The sequence below is a fragment of the Abramis brama genome (genome assembly GCF_963993115.1).
Source record: "Abramis brama genome assembly, chromosome: 12".
Taxonomy (NCBI): domain Eukaryota; kingdom Metazoa; phylum Chordata; class Actinopteri; order Cypriniformes; family Leuciscidae; genus Abramis; species Abramis brama.
In genome coordinates, this window is record NC_139974.1 from 13,005,215 (window position 1) to 13,022,933 (window position 17,719).

The window sequence follows — 17,719 nt, forward strand, 5'->3', positions numbered from 1 at the left end:
CTGCACACAATAGGACATCGCTTCAACCAACCAGAGCGTTTCCCCACCAGCGGAGCTAATGTTAGTTGATAGATTCAACTTTTGAATCTGGCCGGCAAAACTACGAACACATCTTCCTTTTTTAAGAATGACTTAAGTGCCGTTCTTTGCTCTTTTCTCAAAGAAAAACTTAACTCCAAGTCCTCCAGAGTCGCGGACAAAGCCGATTCGACTGTTCTCCAGCAGCAGCAGCCATTCTTTGTTTTCAAGTGGCAGAGAACCATTGCAACTCTGTCGTCATTATGTTAAGCCCGCCCCGCCTACTCTATACATGTGATTGGCCTGACCCAATTTAGGTTTTTACAGCTCGAAAGTCAACGGAGAGTTGCTAGACTACCCTGGCTGCAAAATACATTTTGCTGCCGCTAGGGTGCGTCTAGATTTCTAGGCTACTAAAACACTGTTTGTCCATTTGAAATGTTGACTACAAACACAGTTTTTCAGATTTTTCGTCACGGTGTTCTCTCCATATTTAAGATTCTTTGCAGCCTTTACGTGCAGCCTATAACGTGATGGATGCTTCACTGGACCGACACTGAAAGTAACTCCCTCACGCTAAACGTTTACTCTTTGAATCCTTGCACCTGGGAACAATACAAGTTGACACCGTTGTGACAAAAAAGTTGCTAAGAAGTATTTCCTACTAAAGCAAGGTGGTATTTGACTCTGGATAAGCGTATCCACAGCAGACTGGGAGTGGCCTTGGATGGCAACATGCCCAGTGCATTATGGGTGTTGAAGTTTTCCTATTTGGCAAAAGGGAAGACAACAGCCTTTTTTTCTCTGTTTTCTCTAGTCAGGTAGCACAGATAAAAAAATGTTTCACCTCTCTTCTGCATAGTTTTATTGAAAGCCCTTTTTGCCAGTGGCGAATAAGCCTTTAAGCTCAAAATATACATCAGTTTTGACATGAATGCTTAAGGCGAGACACGGCAGGCAAAAACATAGATGTTTCATGCAGTGTTCAGTTTTGAGATTTTGGGCTAGTTTACTCCTTCAATATGTGTTCTTTCAAGCTGCTATTGACCTTAGGCGCCAGAGAAACGAGGGCGCCGCCATCTTTAGAATATTGTCTTTTAACTTGCGTTTTTGCTGTCGCTCTGTATATTTCTATGGCATTGCTGTCCAGGAGTAATTAGCTTTTGAAGTGGATTTACTTAATGTAAAGTTAACGAAAGTTATCATGAGGACTGTAATGTTTAAAGCAGATGACTTAACAAATGTGGGTCGACCGGGAAGATTTTAAAACGAGACGTTTATTAATAAACACGCGGAATCGTTGTGAAAATACAGACCGGAAGTCAAAAGACAACGAGCGCAGCAAAAGTGGCGGGGCTATAAAGGTCTATAAAGAAAACGTTGAAAATATACATTAAGATGTTTATTTTATTACATTTTGTTTACTTGCGGCAGTAAGTTTCTCCCGAATTTACCAAGAAGTTAGCATTCCAACGCGACATGCCGAGATCCGTCTGTTTACTGAAGTCTGTCATGACCGGTATCGTTGTAAAGCTCTGAGTCTCCTGCACAACGCTATGTAACCCAAATATGGGCATTTCCTTTCTATCAGTAACCAATCGTGAATATCCAAAGGGCGATTTAAAGCTAATGACGAAATCTCATTTAGAACTATTTAAATCTTTAAATGCCGTTTTCTCAAAATGAGTTTTTTGTCATTCTCCAGTACAAACATCTCAGCCTATGTAGCACCTATGTACACCAAACTTTCCAGTTATACAATTAGCAGTATTCTGAATATATTTTCAGAGGCATTTGTTAATAAATCATTCCTGGCCTGATTTATGTGACATTTTAATAATAAAAAAATGGCGATAATCGATTTTTTTAAGGCTATGGACAGTATATTTGATTTCCTAGGTAATGAAAGCATATATCCTGAAATCCCTCTGAATTGTTTTTTCATCTTGTGTGTAAACAAAATGAAAAAAGAATTTTGCACCTGGCTTTATCATTATTTTCAGATCTATCTACCGAAAATATATGCAAAATCTCCCATATTTAATGAGATAATGCCTAATTTGCATAATTAAACATACAAATTTCAAAAACTTGTAATACATTTTTTTTATATATACTTGTGTAAGTAATCAACTGAGGAAGTTTCATGGTGATATCTGTTATTTTTAAATTTTACCCTATTCACCTGTAGTGTCTTGCCTTGTATTTCTGAACTGAGTATATCTGGACGCTTGGCATACATGTACATCAGAAGGCATAGCCTTTAAAAGTAAATACTCCATTTGATAACGTGTACGAACACAGGGGCTTAACACTCACAAATAAGCCACGTTTCCATCACAAATTTGCGCAAAACTTTTGCAATATTTTCTAAATGTCTAAAAGTTTCCATTAACCGATGTTATGCGACTGAAACGTATTTTTTTTTCCTCTCGCGATAATTCCAACAATTATGGCAATGGATGTTGGTAGGTTTACATATATCCCAGCCACGGCACTAGCCATTATTTTTAATCGAAGGAAACGTAGGCATGTTATCCAAGTATTAATGGCAAGGAAAACTTTTTATACTTTGGAGCGGCTATGTATGAGGTGTTTCTCCCTCATATCTGCTTCGAGGTCTTGATTGTGGCATTTCTTAGTGGTTTAGAATCCAGTATTCCCGTAATTCTTTTGTCTTTTATGAGTTGAATAAATAAACTGTCCCGTCTTCTGTCCAAACATACCGTGCCATCTACGTCAGGTGACCTGTAAATGCGTAAAAACGCTTTCCATTGCAGTTTTGCGAAATATTCCTTTTTCGAACTGCCTGAAAAACAACCTCATGCGAGCGTAAAAACTTTTTTGCGATATAGGGGACTTTTTGACGTTGAAATTGACGTTTTTCCATTTGACGTATTTTCAATTCGCAATTTCAATTTGCGCTATTTGAAGGGTAATGAAAAATGCGGTTTAATCTTAAAAAGTTGAATCTTTGTGCAATGTCTGCGCTATATCTCTAAATAAGTTAAAAATGTCTTTGTGCTATAGTTTAAACTAGAGTCGCAGGTATCTCTGAACCCCCTTGCACAAAAGTGCTCGTCAACGTGGCCGTCTATTGTTGTTGCAGTCTCCAGCGGTTTCTTGTTGTTCCGTCTCTTACGTTTCTTTTTTGTCTGTGAAACAACAGCCTTGGGTCAGTGTTGTCACTCTGTGGACCATGTATATGCCCTAGCGTATATATAAAATCAAAGTATTCTTGGCCGTTAGCCAAGTGTTAACCAAGTGTTAACCAAGTGTTAAACAAGCCATGACTGAAAACTGAAACCCCCTCCCCTGAGACAACATTGTGAATGCAGTAATGTATGTAGCGTTATGAATTGCGGTCTGAAAGATGCAGGGCCGTAACCACCATATGGGGGCAATCCCACAATAATTGCATATGGCAAAAAATGTCAGTGTTTTGAATTGAAAACCATTTACGTGATTTGAGTAATGCAATTCGTAATTTAATGTGAGAGATAATTAACTTTAACAGAGCTATTTTAGGCATACGATTAAGAGTGAATGTGCTTATTTGGAAATACGATTATTATGTGCAAATAATTCGAATGCACATTTTTTTTCATCCCCCTCCCCAATGTTCAAGACATGATTACGGCCTTGCTAAGATGTTCTGTAATGCTAAATCTTATGTAGCTAGAACTGTTTGTTTTAGGCTTTACTATGTGCTAATTGAGGAGCACTATTTTTAAATCAGTCACTAATGAGGTTACAATTCAACTAGGATGCTGCCTTAGAAGGTAACAGCCAACTTGCTGAGTTTTAGTACAGAACTAATGACTCAAAGCTTATCAGGCTGCCATTGCACGGGACGTTTCCTCTTTAATCTCCTGTACACTCTTTGGACTTCACCGGGTCAGTCTGAGGGATTGTTCGTAAAGCTTTTACTTTCCAAGTACGCACTATTGTTGTGTAACAAGTGCCCTACGAGATAATATGTGCATTCGTCAAGCATTGTCACAAGTGTGAGATCCTGAAGGGAAAAATGTCAGTCTCCTTTTTTGGCCTTCAACTCCCATTATATCTTTCCTTAGCATCTTCTGAGCGGAGGCTTTTTTTCTTGGAGATGAGAGTTGCTTTCCTTTCACACGCCGCTTGCGTTTCCACTTGCGAGTGTGCATGGATGTTTGTCCAGATCTGTGCCAGCAGTCAAAGCCCTTCCTTCCTCCTTCCTATCCTCTCTGTCCTTTCCCACAATGCCCTTAAGCTCCCCTTTAAAAGGAAAAGGATTTTTTTATTTATTTTTATTTATATACATTGGCATGCACACGCACATTAGAGAGCTCATGTTTTGTACGTGAAGGCTTTGAGAAGTTAAGTGTCATTATGGGATGGCCCTGTGTTTCCAGTGACCTCACCTCGGGTGGGTGGGGGGAGGGGGGCGGCATCTTGTGATGTCCTGTATGCTGCCTGACTCTATTTCTGTCTTTTCAAGTGAATATGATCATTTTGTTCTTGTCAACACCCTGAGGACAGTCTATCCATCACTCCTTTGTCCAGTTTCTCTCTATTCTGTCTTTTGAGTCCAATCACCTACAGCCCAATCTGCTGTTATAGACTACTACATTTCCCTACTACATTTCTACATTTCTTTTGTTCTGTCTTCCTTTTCTTTGTGCTTTAGTTCATTCGTTTTGTCATGCGCTCTTTCCTTCTTTTGCTTGTTCTGTTCTGTTCTGTTCTTTCTTTCTTTCTTTCTTTCTTTCTTTCTTTCTTTCTTTCTTTCTTTCTTTCTTTCTTTCTTTCTTTCTTTCTGTCTTTCTTTCTGTCTTTCTTTTTTTCATTCTTTGATTTTTTTTTTGCTTTTTGCTTTGCTCGTTCTTTTTCTTTTGTTCTTTCATTGTTACGTTCATACTTTTTCATTATTTCTTTCTTTGTTCTTTCTTTTGTTCGTTCTTCGCTATGGCAGAAGAAGCTGAATTTTGAAAGATAAAGCTGAACGTTTAGTTCTTTTGAACAATACAGCTGGAAGAGATTCTTCATCTAGACTAGGGTCAGAAGATTGTTTTAAATGTCTAAACATGGTCTTCCTCTCCTTTTGTGCTTTTGCCCTTGAGTGAGTCTAGAACAACCGAAGAAATCTGAAAACAGGATGTGACTGTAGCTTTGAGGTTGAACCAAAGGCAGTCTGCTGAGGTATGAGTTCCATGGTCAAGACGTATGGGGCATCCTGAGTGCTCATGTTGATTTTGGTTCCACAAATAAGTGAACAAGATGTCAGTTGTTGAGTGTTCTTGGTTTTGCCTTTATTTATTTAATTATTGGTGTATTCTTTTTATTAGAAAATCAGATATTGTTAATGTGAATATGATACTATATACTAACATTTCAAATACATTAAATAGTAATATTGTGAAATATAACAATTTACAACTTTCTTTTTAAAACATATAATTTAAAATGTATTTTTTTCCCTATATTGGTAAAGATGAATTTTCAGCATCATTACTCAAGTCTTCAGTGTTACATGATCCTTCAGAAATCATTCTAATGCTGTTTTTGGTATAAAAATAAGAATAATTTCCTATTATTATCAGTGTTCAAATGTTATTTTTTTTGTGGAAATATATATATATATATTTATTATTATTATTATTATTATTATTATTATTATTATTATTATTATTATTATTATTATTAAAAATTTTTTTTTTTTTTTTTTTTTTTTTCAAAAGAACAGTATTTATATGAAATATAAAACTTTTGTAACATTATAAATGCTTGGATTTTTTTTATTAATTTTTTACTGATACGGACTCCAAACTTTTGAATGGTAGTGTTTATGGGTGTATATATAATACAAATAACTGGCTGATTTTTGTCATTATAATACATCCTTCTCATAATGATTAATACATTTGTAGTAATATGATAGCATGTACACCACAAAATACTTTTTTTTTTCTCTAAATAAAAAAAAAAAGCAAAAAACAAGCCAATTTTTATATAATCCAGTGAATATTATGTGATTTATCTCTTTTATTTGGAACTTCAGGGACACAGACCAAAAGATAAGACCATTCATAATAAACGAATGAGTCTGGCATCGGTGCACAAACAGTTTCAAATTACCTGAGTGAGTAAAAACAGTAAATCTAATATTATAAACAGTGTCCAGACTCTAAATCCTGTTTGGATTAGACATATTGCAAGTTAAACAGCCAATGTACGTCAGATGAATTCTACATTAATGTGACAAGTTGCAACATGGTTTTTCCTCATCTTGACTTTTTTTTTTTGGACACGTTCTGCTCTGTATTTTCAAATTACTCCATTGCTGCGTCCCAATTCACCTATTTATACTATGCCCTAAATGTACTGTTTTTGTGAAGAAAAAGTACATACATTTGAGTGTGTAGCAGAAGAGTAGGCAAGCTTTGCTGATCTCCATTTCTTACAACTTGTGTGCTTTTTCTGAGTGAGTCGAAGTGAACTGTGGCACTAATAGAGTCTCACAAACACACGTCGTGCTGCAGTGCAGAGAAGACCAATGACAAGAATTTCATTAAATACATTAAAGTTTGATTTATTTTTCACCAAACCCTATCTCGTACCCCCAGAACACTTGGGATATACAGTATTTGCATGTGATCATTCTGTGATACTTTTGTGTCTTTTTTTTTTTTTTTTTTTTTAAGCTTGATGCTGATCGCTATTTACTGCCATTATATGGATGAGTGCAAGCGGGACATTTTTTTTTTTTTAATTCTCCTTTTGTGATCCATAAAAGAAAGAAGGGCATACAGCATTAGAACAACACCAGGGTGAGTAAATGATGACTTAATTTTTTTAGTTTTTAACACATTTTATTAGTGTTTGTAGTTCTGATGATCGATTCCTCGTCCAACACGCAATGGGCTGTGAGCAATATTAGCCATTAGAGTGTGCAAGGATCTGCACCTCAAATTCTAACCAGAAATAGTATACCAACCGGGTATCTGGAATACTAGTTTTAACTATGGTTTAGGACACACTAATTCTAATGTTGAATACTATTTAGGGTGGATGGTATGCGAATTGGAATGCAGCATGTTTCTTCATCACTATAGCAACATTTTTAACTTCTGGCACATTTCTTTGAACTGACACGATAACTATATTAAAAAAAAATTTTAATATCATGATTATCGTTAATACGGTAAATCGTGACACCCCTAGTTTCTGACCTTCGTTCATACCAAGTGTGCCGCACACGTCCTGAAAAATGAAGCATTTCGATCGCCCCCTGATGGCTGGTTGCAGTATAGGTTATAAACCCTGCCCTCTCCATGTAATCGTATGGAATGAGGCATAATCGGCTTTGACCATTTCTAGGATCTTTTTTTGGCTTAATTTTTCTACAGCAGTGGAGATGTCTCATGCATGCATCTTTCTTTTTTTTTACAGTCTATGGTTAATAATTTGGAGGAAATTAGAAGGGAGGAAAAATATATTTCAAAACTTTTGTGTTGCCCTGAGAAACTTTGCATTCGCTTGCAAAGAACTCAAAAGTTTTGCGAGAAAACTGCAAGTTTCTCGGGGGAACACAAACATTTCCCGTTTCCATCACCAAGACCCTTTAGGAGCTCTGTAGTTTTTAAGAGTTTTTGAAGGTTACATTTCCAGTAAGCATGGCTGCAGATGGTTGGCAATACTGATTGGGTATTATTTTGAACATGATATTACTACTGAAGAATGCAGCAGATGGGTTATGCACACATATGGTTTCTTAATGATCTCATGAGGATTGTCTGACCCTAGTGACCGGCGGGCATCAGACAGAACTGGCCAGGCATTTGGCAGGCATGGCGTAGGCACATTATGCATTGCTCAATGTAGTTAGTAGTCTCTTGCTGAGCGTGGGAATGGAATAAATGCTGCTGCTGTGTTTGTGATACTGACAGTGCGTTAGTGTGATTATAATCAGGTGCTTGAGATCTCTGTCAATATGCGTCACAAAGATGGAATCTTTTGTAATTTCTTGTGCATGCTCCACAGAGGTCTTTCTGTATGTGTGTTTATCAGAGCGTCTTTGTATTTATACTGGCACTGCCCTCAGACTAGACAAGATAACACACTGCCTGCATCTGCAACTGAAATCATACACTCCGTCTTGCACAAATACATGCATAACAGATTGAATCTGAGTTTTTTGACTATACGATGATGTATGGATTTACAACTCTATTGTGATCTTAAAAAGTATTTAGACCCGGAAGCCACTCTTGTGTGTGTGATTGTGTGTAACAAAATATCAAACCAGAATTTTAACTTTAACTTCTGAAATGAACTTGCTTGAAAAGCTAAACTGAACTTGAGATCAGATCTCATTGAGATCAGTTGGTTACAAGAAATAGAGGAGTTAGGGTCATATGTTTGAAAATGTCACTTGATTTGCTGTTTTGTCCTTTAATTTAATGACATTTGTCTAAAGTGTCCAAATACTTTTTATATTGCCAGAGCTGTGGGAAGAAGCCTTTTATGCCTTGACATGTTGTCTCTTTCCCAGTCCCAACTTTTGGAGGATTCTAGGATTCCTCTTCTGGACTGATGGTCCACATTTCACACTGTAAAAAGTGATCAGTTGACTTACCTTAAAAAAGTTAGGAAACCCATGCTTAAATGGAAAAATTAAGTTATGTGGAATTGTCAAGTTCACATAACTTAATTTTTTCAACGATGCATAAAGTTTATTACTTAATAATTTTAAGACAACGGGTTTCCTCACATTTTTAAGTAATAAACTCGATGCGTAGTTGAAAAAATTAAGTTATGTGAACTTGACAATTCCACATAACTTAATTTTTTCAATTAAGCATGGGTTTCCTAACTTTTTTTAAGGTAAGTCAACTGATCACTTTTTACAGTGTTGGCATATTTTAAAATAATTTCTCAGGTCCATTCGGTAAAAGCACATTTATTTAAAATGACCGTAGACCTTAGGTTACAAATATCAGACCCGACCAGTGTCCAAGGCACCAATTTGGTTTCAGGGCAGATCTCAGGTTTTTTGGATCGAAGTGGACCTTTGAACACCTCAAATTTGAATGCCCTGTAGATTACTTTGGATAGAAGCATCTCCCAAATTCATAAACGTAAATGTTTTTCCGAATGACGTGCATTGATGCATCGCCCACAGTAAGACCATAAGGAAATAAATAGGGTCAATTCTGATTGCATGTCGACTTTTCCGAGTGGTGTGTGTGCTTGTTTAAAAATTGCACGAGCGCACAGGTCGGCCGCAGTGGGATTAATTAGGATTCGCTAGATTTTCTTATTTACTTTCCTCTTTATTTATGTGTCAGCTTTCCCATCATGCACATACAAAAATACGTAATTTCTGTGCATGAGGGATCCATCTCTGATGTAGTAACTCGAGTTTCAAGCACTGAACCTGCCGTGAACTCTGCTGGATTCTGCGAGCGAGTGATTAATGGCGGTGAGCCAGAGCGTGGAGCCGCAGGGGGTGCGTGTCTGTGAGTTTGTGTACAGTGCGAAGTGCGAATAGACACCAGGCCCTGAAGATGCTCGTAAAAGTCAGACCAAAAAGTGACAAATGATTGAGTGCTGGAAACACACAAAGTTAGTGTGTGAGTGACAGTGACACCTAATGTGTTTGTTGAACTAGTCGTCTTTGTTTTCAGTCTGTCTGGATTTTTGGAACATACACATAGCAGTAAATCAAAACAATGAACATGGCAAAACATGCCATACATCAGCTATTATATTTAAATGTAGGTATACATGTTCATGCAGAGAGATAACCGAATGTTCAGGCTGTTGGCTTGGGTTCTGATTTGAGAATGATTGTCACACTAGCCTATCTTTTTTTCTGAACGACATCATCAATATTGACTTATATTGACTTTATATACCATTTATATACTATTATAGTTTTAATAAATATTATGAATTATTTTTTTTTTATTATATTTTTCATTTTAATTGGTAGTAATTGTTCTTTTTTTGTTATTTTATTAAAAAAGTCTTTATTTCAGTTTTAGTTTATCTTAGTGCATTGTTAAACTAAACGAAAATGAAGGAATGTTGTAAAATAACGTTTTATTTTTTTGACATTTTATTTTTTTTGAATACAAGATGTATTTCATTTCAAGTAACAAAAATATGTTTATGGTTTTAGTTTTAGTTAACTGTATTACATTAATTTAGTTAACCTAGTTTTAGTTGTGAAACATATGGGCTGGTTGCAAAACTTGATGTTTTCTGAGAATTTTCTGACTCATCACACTCTCTCTCACTCTCTCATTATTGAAATAACAATAGCATAGGCCTACATTAGATCATATTTGAGATATTACATTGAGTTTTGTTCTTTGCCTTTTTGCTTCTGAAGAAGGCCACATCTAAGTTGTAAAAGAAACCTTTGTCTACCATGTCCTCACTTATAGTCTTTAAACAGCAGTTCTCAAACTAGCTTTGCTTTGATGATAGGGGGACATTTGTTAACTTATAACTGAGCTCAACTGCTTCGAGCAGCATGGGACAACTTTTTTTTAGTCTATCTTGTCCTCGGGATGTTGCAGTCAGCTGACAAGACTTTGCACGCATGCTTTGCATGATTGGAAAAAATCAAATTTCTCTGTCATCTTTCTTGCTCTTCGAATGGCTCTTTTCATTGTGTGTAAAGAGAGTGTAAGATAATGTACAATCCGTAAGCTATCTCTGTCATATTAACTAACATGCACAGTGTGCATATACAATTGGATGATTGTTTCGGTTGTATTTTAGGTTTCCTCGCGTGTTTACCCAAAACATTTGTCTTGCGATCGGCTTGTTTGCGCTGTTCCATTTCACATCCATCCACCACTCACACGAGATGGGAAGGATTTCTAAGAAGCTTGTTACGAATTCAAATAGTAGATTTCACATGTGAATATATGGGTGTTGCAGTTTCTATATTCTTCTTTACCTGATCTGATACACATACAGTTGTTTTTACAGTATTTGAGGCTTGGTCAGTCACGCTTATGTGTTTAAGGTAAGGCTGCAAGTGGCAAAGGTCACGCAGTTCAATTCACATGTATTTATGTAGCATTTTTAACAATAGTGAATGTCGCAAATGAGCTTTTCTGGGTGTGTTGCCTAAAATCCTTGTGAGTCAGCACAAAGTAATTGGCACAGAGACATTTGTGAAATTGACGGTTTATGAATGTGGTATGAGAAGTTACATTTAAATCCTTCCTTTTATTTCAATAGGCAGATAAATGTTTATATAGTTAAGTACACAGTATGTATGTTGTATATGTATGTATATACATATATTCAATATATATGTATATTGAATGTTCATTTATAATTATACTAATGTATTTTTTACATTTCTGGTTGTAAATAATTATTCATGTATCATGAACAGATGAATAAACAAGTATTGTTTATCATTAACAATAAACAGTAGTATATTTGTACATTTTAGGAAAATTTCAATTTGTTAATATTAGTTATGCTTCAGCTGTCATGAACTAACAATGAACATATCACTTTTAAACTTTGTTAACTTTTAGAATTTTCAACTTCAGTGTTATTAGTATATATAGAAATTAACATTTATGTGGATTGCTTGGTATTGCCAAGCAATCTTGCCAAAATATTGCGTTTAAACACATTTTTTAATTCAATCTGAAAACCATTATAAGGTCGATTTTGAGCCGCTATTTGTAATAAGATCAAATATACAGGGGAATTTTACTGTGGTCTTGGTTATTATTGTGGAATAAATGTAAGAAAGCTTTAAAAGTGAACTAACTTGAGAAATGTACTTCAGATTAATAAATAAGTAATTAATCAACATTAGTTACATTGTTAATGTAACAATACAAAGTATAACTGTATTGGTGATGGTGGTTGTTGTTTTCCTGAAATTGTAAGTAATATTTATTTAACCTGAAAACTGGAACATGAATTTATTTAAAACGTTTAAAAAACAGTGATGACTCCTTTTAAGAATGCCAGTGGTAAAACCTTACTAACCTACCATCTGAGTCATATTGATAAGTTTGATTTTACAAGAAAGACTTTGAATCTGTGTAGTAAAAAACAAATAGAAGGGCATTACGTTCCCTGTCTTGTTTCATGTAGTTGGTTTGAGTAGAGTGATGCACATGCTGAATTTAAACACTGTTTGGACCCCATCACACCACTGACAATCCACATTTGTTTACCTGTCTCCTGAGTCACGCTGGTTGTGAGAACCACTTTGTATTCTTAGTTCACACAGTCAAACAAACTAAAATGCCCCATTTAGCAGAAGCTTTGCCAAAAATCTCCTCCCAGGTGACCCAGTAAATGTTCGTGCTGTGAAATGAGACACCGTCACAGTGGAGTTTAATACGTCTCTGCGTGTGGATCCTGTCTCCACCCTAGTGTACACTCAACACCAGTTTGCTTCGATTTGTGTGCCAGAGCCTTAGGACACACTGCAAAACACGCACACACAGTCAGCTGACTGCAACACCAACCCTCGAGAGATGACATGACCCAACATTACTAAAAACATCAGCATGAGAAAATAATCCTCTCCTCAGACTACCCTTGTCCCTCTTGAGTCTTTATTCTTCTTGACTGCTATCTCTATGTCTGGTGTTTTGTTGTCAGTTAATTGGAAAATTACATTTTAGGAGAATCAATGTACCAACTCATGATGTTTGCTGGAGTGATGTGGACACTGAGTCCTTGTGCCAGACATGCATATATAATATATCAGGGCCGGAATTTCATTTTGAAAAATGTCTTTATTCTACAATGGAATAAAGATACAAATGAAATGGAGAAACGTTTTTTTGGGGTAAAAAGGGAAATTTCCTTCTAGAATTGATCATTTTTATCAAGCTTGTATATTTAAGTTCAGTAATTTCACTTATATGACAATTAATATGTAATTTTCATTGCCATTTAAGTGAAATTACTGAACTTAAATATACAAGCTTGATAAAAATGATCATTCTAGAAGAAAATTTCAGATGGCACTTAGAGGCTTTTGCATCTGAACTCTTCATATATAATTATACAGTATTTCTCATAGATGGGTCTATATATGCTCCATGAGTCCTAGTGTTTGTATTTGGTTATAAAAATGTGGTAAATATTCACCTCTCCAGTTGAAGATGGTTTCACTCTACTGTTTGATATGCAAATGTTGAACAGAAAATGCATCTTGCGGCAAAAGTATCCTGTTTATCTGTTTTTATTCTTTATTCATTCGGTTTCCACTTGCTGATAAACTGTCAAACACGTCAGGTTGCACAAACATCTCTCTCTCTCTCTCTCTCTCTCTCTCTCTCTCTCTCTCTCTCTCTCTCTCGCACACACTGACTGGCACCTCTCTTCTCCATGAAACCTGAAACTTCCAAAACTGTCACTAAAGTTTATCCCCTGAGATCTCTAAACAAAGGTGTGTGTGTGTGTATGAATGTCAGGGCTGGTTATATTTTTTTGCTTGTGTGAATGTGGATTTTTACAGTACGTTTGTGATGTCATCGAAAGGCAGGTTCACATAGAGTTCAGTTATCTGCGGGTTGTAATAATGCATGTGTTTGAGTGTACACGTGTGCGTCAGACCTGTGTGGGGTTGAAATTGAATTTGCTGTCTAGTTAGGTAATAAGAGTGAGGTGACTGATCGCAGCACACAGGTCTGTTCAGAAATAAACACATTTGGGCTGTTTTACTTGGCAGCCACAGGTCTCTCGCACTTTTTTTATTTTTTTTATTTTTTACTTTAGCTTAGACGGTGAATTGTACAATTCTTAGAACATTATTTCCTTGAGGATATTTCAGTTGGCTGGGAAAAAAGCATAATTTTCAAATGCCTTCTTACCTAAGCAAAGTATATATATCATAATGCAGGGCTTCCCAAACTTTTTAGAGTGTCGTACCCCCTGCGGCATTTTAACCCCCTCTCTTCCACTTAAACTGCAGTCTCACCTTTTCCATTAAGGGACAATATTTGCCCCTTAAATTGATTTTACCTTATTAAATGCATGTGTCATGTCTTATGTCAAATTCTTAATTCCATTAATATAATTATTAATATAATAAATAAAGCAATAATTTACTAATTTCAATCAAATGACATAATTATCAACAAAAGCCACCTTTGCACTGCAGTGAAGCTGCATTTAGATGTATTTACACACATTTTAATCCTGCTCAGAGATGGCATGAATTCCATTACAATAGAACCAATCATATTTTAAATAAATGTTATATATATGTAAATGCAATAGAGTGTATATGAATAGAATAGAATGCATCATGAAATGATGGTAAAACAAAGTGATGGTTTTAAATATTAAACTAAAAGCACCAGTAGGTGGCGGCGAGTCACTACTGTCTTAATAAATGAGTCATCAATTAATTAATTAATTTAGCAAGCAAGTGGCTGTATTTAATGGGTCATTGAATCATTGACTCTTCCCATTCATTCACTAACAAAACCCCACTGTGTGTTGCACAACTGTTCTGCTGTGGCTTTTATTAGAACTATTATTTCATTGCAAAATAGAGCATAAATATTGACAATACTATTTAAAATTTAGGCTACATCACTTAATAATATTACCTTTTTGTTTGTTGAATTGTTGTTTAAAATCAGTCGTGTGGATATTCTGGAAAAATTGCATTCTTGCTCGAATAATATATTGTCAACATTAAAAAAAAGAAGAACTCGCACAGGGTGTTTTTGTATCAAAGAGTGTTTGAGTCTTAACTCTTTCCCCGCCATGCACGGAATTTTCCGTCATTTATGAGACAACGCTTCCCTGCCAATGACGGAATTTTCCGGCTTTCCGTGTTTCCGGTTGGGAGCGCTATTACACAGAGTACAGAATCTCTGGATCAAAACACAGGCGAAAAAGAAGCAGAAACAAGCGATAGCATATGTAAGCAGATGCATGTAAAATAACGCGATCATCAACATTAAACAGCATATAAATCAAAACTGCCTAATGTTACTGAATGAAATGCCAACCCAGGACGAGGTGTAGGACTGTACAAGTTTAATGGACTCAATCTACTCCATCTGTGTTTTGGTGATGTAGTCTTTGACAAAAACGCTATTTTCTCAGCTTTTTGCTCAAAATGTTGTTTTTTTATGAAACTTTCCCACATTCAGGTGTTGATAAAAGAATAATACATGAAGCTAGTATAAAAGTGTTTTTTTTTTCTTTCTTTTTTTCCCTCAAGGTCTGTTCTTTCATTTGATTGCATGTTCAGATATTCACACAACAAAATATTCTGGGGGCCATGAAACTTTTGTGAAAATGATCAAAAATGCTGGCGCTGGCTGGAAACTTTTTAAAAACGCTGGCTGGGAAGAGTTAAATCGATGTCTATGCACAGTCTGTGTCTATTTGTTCTTCATGCTAGCAAGTGCTGAACCCCCACTTTTACTCGAGTACAAATGTACATTGTCGAGAACGGCAGTAATGTAGCGCAATTTGCTAAAGCAACATAATCTGCACGCAAATTATCAGATGCACGCTTTTTGTGTGGATGCCGTCAGTTTTCACCGCAACGGGTAATTTGTTTGGATGTCATGTATTTGACCTTTACGGCATGACCATTTTCCTGTTTTTACACTAGAGGTGGCATTCTGTCTGTTATTTAGGTACACGTGCTCGTTTTAATGTTATTTTAAGGTGGGGTAGAATTAAATGAACGGCAAAACACAGATCACCTCGTGTACCCCAGTTTGGGAACCACTGTTAGAATGGAAACATATATCATAATGAAAACAGGTGACTGGTTAAGTTAAGTAGACCATTTCCGGTAACCAGTCTCTTATTCAGTTCTGATAGCTCACATTTCTTGTTTCTGATGTCTTTGGTCTTCCACTGTGAAGGTCAGTCTTGCTACAGTGTTAGTGTGCTGTGGCCAGTCAATTTAATTGTCGTCTTATCCATGTGTTCATGTATGCATGTATGCATCTGTGTGCTTGTGAGCATAGCCAGCGCTTAGTTTGCTTTTCTAGTGTTGTATCCATGCAAATACAATTTGTTCCTCTCTCTTTCATTTTGGCATGTTTGAAAGCTGTTTACGGAAGAGCTTCTATGCTCCAATTGCTCATTGTCACAGATGTGACGGAGCCCGTCATGGAAGACCAAATATTAAATGGAAAAATATTAAATATGCTACTTTCTCTCGTGACCTTGTGAATCTATCTATCTATTGATCTGTCTGTCTGTCTATCACTCTATTGTTCTATCTGTCTGTATACTGTATAGCTGTCTATATTATTTATATATACATATATATATATATATATGTATATATGTATATATATGTATGTGTGTATATATATATATATATATATATATATATATATATATATATATATATATATATATATATATAATGTGTATATAATGTGTGTGTGTGTGTATATATATATATATATATATATATATATATATATATATATATATATATATATACACATTATACACATTATACACATTTTTTATATGTATATAATGTATACTGTGTGTGTGTGTGTATATATATATATATATATATATATATATATCACACACATTATATACATTATTGAACATACATACATATACACATTATTTTTATATTTATATATATATACACACACACATTATATACATTTTATATATATATATATCACAGAACCTAATGTATCATAAGTATTGGCCATTTACTGTGACCTCCATTCTATTCTTGGATTATCTCTTCCCCTTTATACAAACTGTGAACAATGCTTGGACAACCCTCTATTAACTCCCAACAAACACTTTGTTGCCATGTGACCCTCAGAATGTTTGCAAAACCTTTATTTAACATTTAAAGATCCTCCCATGTGACCGGCAGAGGCGGGACAGAGCAGTGCAGAGCAAACGTTTGCTCGGAGCCACAGGACTATAAGGATGCGTTTAAACAACATTGGGTAAACGCTCTTAAAATCGTAAAGCTTGTAGAAAATAGCATTTACGGCAGTAGAAAGGTGCATGTATAACTCAGCATGAGCAATGAAACAATGCTCTGCAAACAGTTCCCACTGCTATAATGGTCTTGCCAATAACTCAACCCCCCTACATCCTTTTCTTCATGGTGTCGAGTCAGATTACATGATACAGTTGTCTTCCGTCTGAGACGACAGAATGGTGTGTTTTAGAATTTGTTTTTATTCTTTAACACACTTAAAGTGAACGTACATATTTCAGATAGTGAGAAAATGTAAGGTATTGAGTTTGTTCCGTATGAGAAAGAGAATCACTCATTTTAGTGAAGTGTTGTGGGAGGAGGGATTTTGCTGGGATTTGGCCTCTGTTGTGTGTGTTTAAGAAACACTCTCCAGTTGAGATATGCTGAGTTTTGAGAAAAAGAGAGGGAAAGGTTTTCTTTGGCTGTGGAGTTCAAAGACAAACTTCAGGGGGGAAATGGGAGTGAAAAAAAGAATGAGAACAAAATCTCACTCTGTGTGTGTGTCGTGAGAGCTGGATGTGGAGCTCTGTCTCAAGGCTTTCTGAGAATTTGAAACTTTGACAGAAGCCAAGGCAAAGTTTGATGTGGGGGAGAAAGAGAGAGTTAGGTTGAGGGGAAAAGAGAGAGGGAGAGACAAAGGAAGGGATGATGGAAGGTAAGGGGAAGAGGGACATAAAATAGAAAGAAAGAAAGAATTGTGGTTGTTGGATG

General features: G+C 35.8%; 1 protein-coding gene across 2 annotated transcripts in view; it reads left to right on the top strand.

Annotated features, from left to right (window-relative positions):
• grb10a (growth factor receptor-bound protein 10a) overlaps window positions 1–17,719 on the top strand; it is a 55,550-nt gene that overhangs the window by 26,554 nt on the left and 11,277 nt on the right. The window lies entirely within an intron of this gene.